This window comes from Ziziphus jujuba, chromosome 3 (assembly GCF_031755915.1).
Source record: "Ziziphus jujuba cultivar Dongzao chromosome 3, ASM3175591v1".
Lineage (NCBI taxonomy): Eukaryota > Viridiplantae > Streptophyta > Magnoliopsida > Rosales > Rhamnaceae > Ziziphus > Ziziphus jujuba.
In genome coordinates this window covers 22,781,992-22,791,444 of record NC_083381.1, presented here as the reverse complement: position 1 = coordinate 22,791,444, position 9,453 = coordinate 22,781,992, and positions in this window count along the sequence as shown.

Genomic DNA, 9,453 nt, shown 5'->3' with positions numbered 1-9,453 from the left:
AATTAAAAAAGCAAACCAATCCAAACTTTTGTTTTGAAGAGCTTGTTTACACAATGAAAATAAATGAGAAGAGCGATGTATAAAGCTTCGGAGTGGTAACATTGAAAGTGCTGATGGGAAAACATCCAGGAGATCTGGTCTTGTCTTTGTTCACATCACCGTTAGCAGAAGCTCCTGAAATTCTACTCAAGGAAGTATTGGATCAACGTCTCTTGCCTCCAAGACGGCAAACAGCAGATCAAGTGGCCATCATTGTAGAGCTTGCCTACATCCAATCCCACCATCTCGACCAACTATGAAGCAAGTTTCTGAGAAGCTATCAACTTCATTGGTACTATCATTATCAAAGCCTCTTCATATGCTTCCACTTAAGCAGCTAATTGATCTTCCAACAGCTTAATTATTTTCTCATTTGTTCCATGTTGTGTGTGCATTTTCTTGCTGATTACTTTTTTACTCCGTTTAGTTGTTTTTTGACCTACCATACGTATTAATTTTATGCATTTAAATTTAATTCATGTTGTAGTGAGTTAACAGATTATTTTTTTTTCAATAATACAAGAGTCACCAAAGTATTTATCAAAATTATTTACTAAATTATACGATAGATGATATTGTAATATTTAATTGGTTTAATTTTTTTGATTCATTTATTCATTTAAATTTTTATTCATCTAAATATAAACTGTATGGATATATCAATAAATATTATTTTAACATATATTATTTGATAAATAAATTTTATCAATATTTTAATACTCGTAACATTATTTTCTATTTAACCTTAAGGTGATGGTACTTATCAAATTGTAAAAGAATGTAAGAATAAAATGATGTTTCAAATTTAATAGATAAAATATTTATTTTCCTCACCATTTTATAATAGAGACCATACCATAATTATCTTGCCTAACTCTTTATTGGTTCCCACCTAATTAAATATTAATAATTTGGGTTTTCAATCCTTTTTTCCTCTCTCCCAGTACTGCCGCCGTTGGCTCTGGCACCGTTCTCCCCTACCACACCGAATCCGTTTAATAAAAATTCAAGTTCATTAAATGGGATTGCCAAATCACTTTATTGAATGGGAATGCCAAACCACGTTTAGGATATATTTGGCAGGTAAGAAGAGGAGAAGAAATGGAAAACCATTTCATAGGATTAAACAAATTTATATTTAATCATTTTCCATGTTAAGAAATATATATATATATATATATATATATATATTTTAAGATTAACCATTCTCCACAACATTTATTCCTCATCAAAATTTAACAAATATTATTTCTTGAACTAAATATAATATTTTTTTTTCAGTATGAATATGGTAAATATAAAATTGATAATTATTAGAAATCTTAAATTTGATATATTATATATTTAAAATATGTAAATAAAAAATATTTGTAAAATAACATAAAAATAATATATATATAATATATAATTAAATTTAAAATAATAAATTATACATTTGATTAGACATGAAAAAAATTAAATAAATTATAAAGAACATAAACATATATATAAGTAAATATTAAAAATTAAATTATCTTTTTTTGTTAATCTTTAATTACAATTCATCGATATAACCAAACAAACAGAAAATAATAATAGTTTCTTTTTCTTAGATTTTATTTTTTGAAAAAATTATTTTTATTCTTTGTGAAATAGTTATTCTATATATCAAAACATAATTTTAGTGCTTTAATTTAAATTCAAATTAATTATCATTTTTATTTAATGTCCAAATCTTTATTATTTAATTTAATTAAATTATGGATTTTTTGATAAATGGCTCTCTCTCTGTGTATAATATATATATATATATATATATGATAGGATTGCATATGGACCATTATTTAATAGTGTTTAATATTATTTTAATATTGTTTGTTATATAAAAAATTAATATGCGGTACTTTAACAAAAATTTATTAAGTTTGGGTTAACTTATAATATATATTTAGATTACCACAAAATTATACTATCAGTTCCAAATATGATTTTCCAAAAAAAATTAGCACAGGGATCTCTTAAATCAATGTAACATACATCATTTACTCATTTGGGCTTTAACTTTCGATCGCAAAAAAATTCAAGCAAAAAGTATTGTTTTTTGAAAGGGCAAAAAAAAAAAAAAGAAAAAAAACATCGAGCTATCTACTCCAATCGCTGTCACTTTTACCTTTAACCAATTTATTAATCCATTAAAAAAATAGTTTATTAAAAAACTTTCGAAAATATTGAGATTACAAAAAATAGAAATTTAATAACAAAATAAGAATTAACATGGTGGGGTCATACTGGGTGGGGGGTGGGATAGATTTATATATATATATATATATATATTTAATTTCTAGTTAATAGAAAAATAAATTTATAATTAAAACTAAAAATATTATTTTTGAACAATATAATATTTATTTAATTACATTTTGTTCGTACATAGAAATTTATGTAAACTTTTGATTTTTCTGAAAATTTTATTTATTGTTTTTCATTTTTTTAATTTATTTTTTGGCATTAGTTTTATACGTTTAAATATATATTAAATTTGAAATAGTTATGAAGAAATAATTATTAATAAAACATCCGTTTCATGATCATGAAAGGTTCATGTTCGAACAACATATTTGCAAAAGGGATCTTTCAGTCTCTATTCATATTTTTCGGTTTTTTAAAAACTAAATTTTAGTGAATATCCTAATTAATTGAACTTTAAAATAGATAAATTTGTTAAATTTTTTTTCCTATATTATTTTTTCTTCAAACCATAAAAAAACAATCAATACTTGATTATGTGATGGTCCAAAAAAAACAAAAAAAATTCTGCATCCACCACTGCATGGGAGGAAAGCATCCAAAAAGAAGGTTGTCATATCACATGGCCGTCCTAGGATGGTCGATTAATTTGCTTATATATTTTATTCGTGGGATTTCATAGTTTCAAAAAAAAAAAAAAATTGCTTTTCCTATTTAGTGTCAATAATTTATCACTACAATTGATTTCTTAAAATGAAATACTAATATTCTTTTATTCCAATAGAATTCGAAGCATGTTTTGGTATATTTTGCTTAACTACCCATTACTTACACACACACACACACACACACACACACACACACATATATTATCATTATATAATTTTTGTCCTTTTCAGTATTTCAAATTTTTGATTTTGCTGTCATAAGCTTGTATAACTTATTAACTAAATTAAAATTTACTTGATTAATTACCCATGTACCTTAGAGTATCTTTAAAGGATTTTTTATCATTTTTATATTTTTTATTTTAAAGAACCAAATTTTTTAAAAACATATTTTAATATATTCTTTATTTTAATTTTTTAAAACAAAATGTGGATTTCGTTCTTTAAATATAGAGAGTCAAATTCATTCTCTATATTATAATATTATATAATTTAATTTAATGGTAAAATGAGTTTTTAGGGCACTTTTATATTTTAATTACTAATTTTTATTTTTTTATCTTTTAATTATTAGTAATTGAGATGAAATTCAAATAAAAAATGAGGGAAACATATATAAACAACAAATGTTTATAAAAAAAAAAATTAAAAGCATTATATAAAAATATTGTTGAAAAACTTTTTAAATTCTACTTTTTATGTTAAAATACTCTTTTAAAAATGCTTTCATAAATTGTCTCTGAATATGTTCTTATAATTGTCTGTGCTTGGAACTTGAATATCTTCCTAGCTCTTAAGAACTAAAATAAGAGACAAGTCAGATGTTCTTTTAGAAACAGCTCAGTTGCAGAATTTTTATTTTTTTTTTATTTTCTAAATATCTAAATTCAAAATCATTATACCGTCATATTTATATTCATGGAATTGGTCTAATATAAAAACCAGTAAAAGTGCACTTTTCCTTTGAATTTTTGACCCCAAAAAAATAAAAAAATAAAAACAAAACAATATGTTTTCCAAATAACTTTGCGTACTATCCAATATATGTTATCCTCAATACTCTGCAACCGACCCAAAAATGTTACCATTCATCCAAAGGCCAAAAAGAAAAAAAGAATAAAAATGTTTCCTAAAACACGGATCTCAATTATTTGTCCATAAGTTCATTTTATACCCAAAAAATATATTAAAAAAAAAAAAAAAAAAAAAGAGATTGGTCCTTCTTTTATTTATTTATTTTTTTGGATGAGCAAGTTGTTCGAATCTCTTTTGAAAAAAAAAAAATACTTTGGTAGGATGGTCTTACCGTGCACCCAATGGATGGATTTGAGCGCGGTAACCACGTGAGGTATGGCGTTGGCTATCCTATCGAATCTTCTTGCAACACTAAAAAATGGTTATTACTTAATGTGTCAAAAATTTATTCAAAAGGGTGTTTTTTAATTTTGTATTTAAAAAGACTCTTAATTTTTTTAAATGATCGAGTTTTGCAGAATTTATAAATTTTATAAAGTTTAAACAATTATAAATAACTTTTATAAATTTTTATAAACTTTTTTATTAATAGATTTTTTAAAACTTTATAGAATTACATAAATTTTTATAAATTTTCATTTTAAAAGATTTTGATAAATTTTCATTGATTTGTAAATATCATACAGACATTGTAATAAGAAAATTTTTAAAAAAAATTATAACTGTTTACAATTCTTTTAGTATTAAAAAGATTATAAGATATTTTATTTTTGATATTATTAGCAAAAATAAATAACATGTAAAGAATAATAAGAAAAATAGCCATTAGGGCCCTTTCTCAAATAAAATCGCTAGTTTATTGCACTTTGACTTATATATACATTAAAAATAAAAATAAAAATCAATTGTTGCATTTTTTTTATTAGAAAATGTTTTTAAGGTAAACATATAGGTAAAAAAAAAGAAAAAAGGTATAATCCTTTTGAATGCTTATGTTGAAGAAATATTTTTTTTTCATATATTTTATTAATATTTTTTATGAATTTAATAAATTTAAATCTATTAAAATCAAAAGGCATAAAATAAAGATATCACAAAACAACATTTAAAAGGCATAAAATAAAGATATCACAAAACAACATTTAAAAAATTGGAAAAACATTTTGGTCCAATCCCACATAGTCCTATCTTGTTTCACATAACAAACAAGTATAAGGTTCAAATTTAACTTGTTTAAATTAAATAGATTACAGCTAAAATTGATTAAACTATAAGTAAAATAATCAAGTTTAAAAAACTTAAACTCATTGCATCCCAGCACCCATTTCTTAACATCGCATATTTTTTAAAAAACAAAAATATTGCATATTGTGTAGAGTTATACCAAAATATTAGGGTAAACTACATTTTAGAATTGTGCAATTTCAGTTTTAAATTTTTAATTTATTCAAATTAGACCATAAAATTTCAAAATCGCTATAAATTGATCTAATTTCCAAAGGTGGTGTCAAATTTAACATTACTAACATCAGCATGGTGTAATGCTTACATCATAATTATTTTTCAAAAATAAAAATATTTTTTAAAAAATTGAAAAAATAAATTTTTTTAGTTTTCCATTTTATATTTATAGTTTTTTAATTAGAAAATTGTATCTATTCCTTTTTTATTTAAATCAAAATACTTACAATCATAGCTAAATTTTTTTGGACCTAAAATTACACCAAAGTAAAAAATAAAATAAAATTAGAATTTTTGGTCCAATAAAAATTATTTTATTAGACCAAAAATTTAAAATAATTTTTTATGCCAAAAAATTAAAAAACAAATTATACCAAAAATTAAAAAATAAAATAAAAAATTTTTTGGTCTAATTTTTACCACAATTCATTTCTCAAAAATAAAAATAAAAACAGTTTTTTAAAAAATTCAAAAAAAGTTCATCCGTTATTTTTTCATTTTATAGACCCAAAAAAAAAAAAAAAAAAGCGACCAAAATGGTCTGATTTTTTCATTCTTGAAAAATTTTTATTTTTGATTAATTCAATTATAGATAAAAATATCAATATGAAAATGAATTATGATCTACTTTTTTATTTTTGAAATTTTTTTCCATTTGACCAAAAAAAATAAAATGGAGGCCATTTTTCCATTTTTGAAATTTTTTTCTATTTTTCCATTTTGGCCTATTTTAATTAATTTTTCCATTTTGGTCTCCATATTGATCTAATTTGTATTTTGGAATTTTGGTCTAATTATTCTTAATTTTTGGTCTAATAAAATTATTTTTAGACCAAAAATTTAAATCTTATTTTAATTTTAATTTTTTTGTCTATTTTTAAGTCCACAAATAATTAATTATGATTGTGAGTATTTTAATTTAAGTAAAAAATAATGGAACAAATTTTCAAATAAAAAAATAACAACTGTATTATTTTTTCATTTTTTAAAAAAAAAGTTTTATTTTGGTATTTTGGTCTTTTTTTTCTGTTTGAGCATAAAAAATTATTTTAATTTTTCATCTAAAAAAATATTTTTATCATAGAAAAAATTCCAATTTTATTTTTATTTTTATTTTTGAGTCTAATTATAGGTCTAAAAATATTTAATTATGATTGTGGGTATTTTAAGTTAAATATAGAAGAATGGATACAATTTTCCAAACTAAAAATCAAAAATATAAAATGAAAAAATAACAAATGTGTAACACCCCATCCCGAAATACATCATAAATTTTCACGTTGATCGAGGGTTGACCAAGTAGATCAAAATGTTGACTTTTCTATTCAAAGAGTATTTTGCATTGAGCAAGGTACCATTGCGGAGTATGCATCAACCCGAGTCCGTAGACTAATAGTACGTTGAAAATGGAACTGCAGTTTGAAAGTTATGGGTCTGTAAAGTTGTGATTGTGTTTTCCAAAACTGGTTTTATTGGGTAGCAAAATACTTCAAGGAGTCCTTAAAGTTGCGCCATCTGTCACCATTTGAAAGTTGCCATGTATCATAGTTAAAGAGAATCATGTGTCACGATGGAAAACTGCCACATGTCATATTAATTAAATATTATATTATTTTGTTTTGTTATTATTTATATTATTATATTATTAATTTAGTATTATTTTATTTATTTATTTTTCTATTCTTTTATTTTTCTTTTCTTCTCCCCACGTGGGAAAAACACACCCACAGGCCTTCTTCCTTCTCCTTCCTTTCCTTCCCTTCTTCCTCTTTTCTTTTCTCGCTCGGGTCCATCGACTTTCATCATTTCCGGCCACCCATTGCTCAGACACGCCGACCATCGGCAAAGCTTAGTCACCGGCGAGCTTGGCTTCCAAATTTGGTGGCCGATCGGCTGGCGACGCACCCAGATCGGGCGGTGGAAGCGGTGGCAGACGTCTCTCTCTGCGGCCGAATCGTCGTGTTCTGATGCACCCAAGCTGCACCGACCACACCACCTGGCAGCCTATCATGTGAGCTTCATCGAAGTGTGCACTGATCGCCGGGGAAGCCGTTGACGCGCAGGGAAACAGCCATGGAAGTCGACAGCAGCACCCCTTCTAGTCATCGGATTCCCGCCATTTCCGACTGTGTTCTCGGTCCTTTCCCTTTAATTTGGATCCTCTGAAGCTAATGTTGACCTTCGTTTGCTCCAATTCGAGCTCCTTCATGGCGTACAAAGGAGGGGCAAGTTGGTAGCGGCTTCCGATGAAATTTTCGGCCACCACCGGTAGTTTCAAGCCAATCGAAGGTTAGAATTGTATTCTCCGTATCTTTAGCTTCGCATTGATATCTCGTTTGTAAATTATGGATGTGTATTTGAGACATTGTTATTTTTGATTAAATTATTAAATTAAATGTGAAAAATGGAGATTTAAATTAAATTGTATATTATATATATGTATATATATATATATGTGTGTTTTGTTGTATGCATGTGTATGGGAATATTGGTAAATACATGCATTATATATGTACATGTGCGGTAATGTGATATGTGAATATGTATTGTGATGTGTGAATGGGTATATATATATATATATATATATGTATAAATATGTATTGTTGAAGCCTTTGTTTATGCATATCAAAATGTATGTATACATATGTATCTGAACATTGCGCTTGTTAAATTGTTTGTTAAAAGTTTTACCGTGTATATATATTTAAATGTGTGAATATATATATATATATATATATATAAATATAATAAACTGTATTGCTATATCTTTAATGTATTTCTATATCTTTACTTATATGTGAAATTGTATGTGGCTTTGATGATAATTTTGGTATAAATTGAATTGAAGGTTTAAGAAAAGATAATTATATTAAATTATCATGATCAAGAATATCTGTATATTTAATTATTTATTATTTATTATTATTGTTTATGTATTTTATAAAAGCATATGAATTTGATTATATTTTATCTAAATTTAATATTTTATAATATTACGAAATTTATAGTTTTTTTTAAGATGCACCCATACACGTACCGGTGTTTTGTACTGTATATGTGATTATGATAAGCGCGCAAGTTGTAATGTCTCCGGTGAGTTGCTATAGACATGAGGGCAGGCAAGTTTGATATAGTAGCCATAAGCCGCTCCCCTCTATGGCCGGGATGACGGTTATAAGCAGCGGCACTGTTGGGACACCGAAGCTACCGTATGCAAGTTTCTCTCTTTAACTTTCCGTCAATCGGTGCTCGGGATGCTGGATACCTTCGAACACCACTGTTTATAGTATGGTGCATCAAGTATCTTTTATATGTACGTATATATATATATATATATATATATATATATATATATTTATATGTTATATTATTTGATATTATATTGTATATATCGTACCATACGGAGGTGGCAAACCAATGTGGTCCATGTATAGCTAATCTCATAACTATGTTGTCTAAGAGTCCAAGGGATCGGACGGCTAATAAAGGCAACCATCCTGGTCTGTATTAGTAGTAGAGTGCCGGCGACAGCTAGAATCATAGATCACGTAGCATGTTAGAGGGTATCGTATGTACCTCCATTACGAGCGTGCATATTTCATTATATGCTATGGATTTTAAGATATTAGTTTATGTATTTATGTTATGTTATCTATTTATGATTTAATTTCTTACTAATATTCTTAATCAATGTTATTATTTTATTATTACTATTAATTGTATTTAACTATTTATTTAATCATTATTGTAACTGTTATCGAGATTGTTGTTATTATTTATTATGATTATTTATAATTGTTGATCCTTTTATTTATTATTATTATTATTATCATATGGTATATTCGGACAAGTATCACAGTCTACGGGCAAGAAAAATAGCCATCGAACAAGTATAATAGTCTTCGGGCTAGTGGTAGCCTTTGGGCAGATGAGATAGCCCTTGGGCATGTGTGGTTATGTAATAATCCTTGGACAAGTGATCGCCTTCGGATGAGTATGATAGCCTTCGGGTATATATGGTAGTATGGTAGCCCTCGAGCAAGTTACAATAATACTATCATCATTAAAATGATTGTTATTATTT